We start from the raw sequence: 2,500 nt of genomic DNA, 5'->3' as shown, positions 1-2,500 counted from the left end.
CTCTTGGTCGGATTGGGAAAATAAAATAATTCCCCCATTCATTTCAATGGGCGGCGGTACCAAGGGTAAGCCTGGCGGTACCAGGGGTGGGCCTGGAGGTACCAGGGGTCGGCCGGGGGGTACCAGGGGTCGGCCGGGGGGTACCAGGGGTAAGGCTGGAGGTACCAGGGGTCGGGCTGGAGGTACCAGGGGTAAGCCAGGGCCGGCTCGGCCGCGGAGCTTTGCCCGGGAAAGAGGCCTCTTGGCCGGGGTGAATAGCGCTGGAACGCGGCCCGCGGAGGTGGTGGGGGCCGGAGGCACCGTGGGCGAAGCCCCGGCCCGGCCCGGGGGCCGAGCGAGGCCGGGGAAGAGGCCTCTTGGTCGAATTGGGAAAATAAAAAAATTCCCCCATTCATTTCAATGGGCGGGGGTACCAGGGGTGGGCCGGGAGGTACCAGGGGTGGGCCGGGAGGTACCAGGGGTAAGCCGGGGGGTACCAGGGGTCGGCCTGGAGGTACCAGGGGTCGGCCTGGAGGTACCAGGGGTAAGCCAGGGCCGGCTCGGCCGCGGAGCTTTGCCCGGGAAAGAGGGCTCTTGGCCGGGGTGAATAGCGCTGGAACACGGCCCGCGGAGGTGGTGGGGGCCGGAGGGGCCGTGGGCGAAGCCCCGGCCCGGCCCGGAGGCCGAGCGTGGCCGGGGAGGAGGCCTCTTGGTCGAATTGGGAAAATAAAAAAATTCCCCCATTCATTTCAATGGGCGGGGGTACCAGGGGTCGGCCGGGAGGTACCAAGGGCCGGAGGTACCGTGGGCGAAGCCCCGGCCCGGCCCGGGGGCCGAGCGAGGCCGGGGAAGAGGCCTCTTGGTCGAATTGGGAAAATAAAAAAATTCCCCCATTCATTTCAATGGGCGGGGGTACCAGGGGTGGGCCGGGAGGTACCAGGGGTGGGCCGGGAGGTACCAGGGGTAAGCCGGGGGGTACCAGGGGAGGGCCGGGAGGTACCAGGGGTCGGGCTGGAGGTACCAGGGGTAAGCCAGGGCCGGCTCGGCCGCGGAGCTTTGCCCGGGAAAGAGGCCTCTTGGCCGGGGTGAATAGCGCTGGAACGCGGCCCGCGGAGGTGGTGGGGGCCGGAGGCACCGTGGGCGAAGCCCCGGCCCGGCCCGGGGGCCGAGCGAGGCCGGGGAGGAGGCCTCTTGTTCGAATTGGGAAAATAAAAAAATTCCCCCATTCATTTCAATGGGCGGGGGTACCAGGGGTCGGCCGGGAGGTACCAAGGGTCGGCCGGGAGGTACCAAGGGTCGGCCGGGAGGTACCAGGGGTCGGCCGGGAGGTACCAGGGGTCGGCCGGGAGGTACCAGGGGTAAGCCAGGGCCGGCTCGGCCGCGGAGCTTTGCCCGGGAAAGAGGGCTCTTGGCCGGGGTGAATAGCGCTGGAACACGGCCCGCGGAGGTGGTGGGGGCCGGAGGGGCCGTGGGCGAAGCCCCGGCCCGGCCCGGAGGCCGAGCGTGGCCGGGGAGGAGGCCTCTTGGTCGAATTGGGAAAATAAAAAAATTCCCCCATTCATTTCAATGGGCGGGGGTACCAGGGGTCGGCCGGGAGGTACCAAGGGCCGGAGGTACCGTGGGCGAAGCCCCGGCCCGGCCCGGAGGCCGAGCGTGGCCGGGGAGGAGGCCTCTTGTTCGAATTGGGAAAATAAAAAAATTCCCCCATTCATTTCAATGGGCGGGGGTACCAGGGGTCGGCCGGGAGGTACCAAGGGTCGGCCGGGAGGTACCAAGGGTCGGCCAGGAGGTACCAGGGGTCGGCCGGGAGGTACCAAGGGTCGGCCGGGAGGTACCAGGGGTCGGCCGGGAGGTACCAGGGGTTGGACAGTACCGCTTTTGGTCGTTAGGGGCGCTGTAGTAGGTAAGAGTCAGGGGGTGAAGGAAGGCTAAAGGCTTAGAAGGTGGGCGATCACCAAAATACCTTCGGAAACGTATATAGGAGAGCATGTTTCGAGCAAGTGACCTCCATAGAGAGTCACCGGAGTCCCCTCAGACACTTGTCCGACCATGGTGAGGGTGTCTCCAGCCACCCCCAGCGCTTCGCCGGCCTCTTCCGCCGGAGCTCCGCACTTTGAAAAATTTTCTATCTCCCCACTTTCGGCTATTTTCTAAGTCCCCCTCCGGGCGGTCGACGGCAGTTGGGAAGGCCGCCCGAGAGGCGCCCTGGGCGGATTGCCCGGGCGGAACGCCGGCCTGTGACGGCGGAGCTCCGCATTTTCGGCTATTTTCTAAGTCCCCCTCCGGGCGGTCGACGGCAGTTGGGAAGGCCGCCCGAGAGGCGCTCCGGGCGGATAGCCCGGGCGAAACGCCGGCCTGTGACGGCGGAGCTCCGCAATTTGAAAAATTTTCTATCTCCCCACTTTTCCTCTATTTTCTAAGTCCCCCTCCGGGCGGTCGACGGCAGTTGGGAAGGCCGCCCGAGAGGCGCTCCGGGCGGGGTAGCCCGGGCGAAACGCCGGCCTGTGACGGCGGAGCTCCG

The sequence above is a fragment of the Hippocampus zosterae genome, unplaced genomic scaffold (assembly GCF_025434085.1).
Source record: "Hippocampus zosterae strain Florida unplaced genomic scaffold, ASM2543408v3 HiC_scaffold_62, whole genome shotgun sequence".
NCBI lineage: Eukaryota > Metazoa > Chordata > Actinopteri > Syngnathiformes > Syngnathidae > Hippocampus > Hippocampus zosterae.
The sequence above is the reverse complement of the archived record's forward strand: the minus strand, read 5'-3'. Positions refer to the sequence as shown.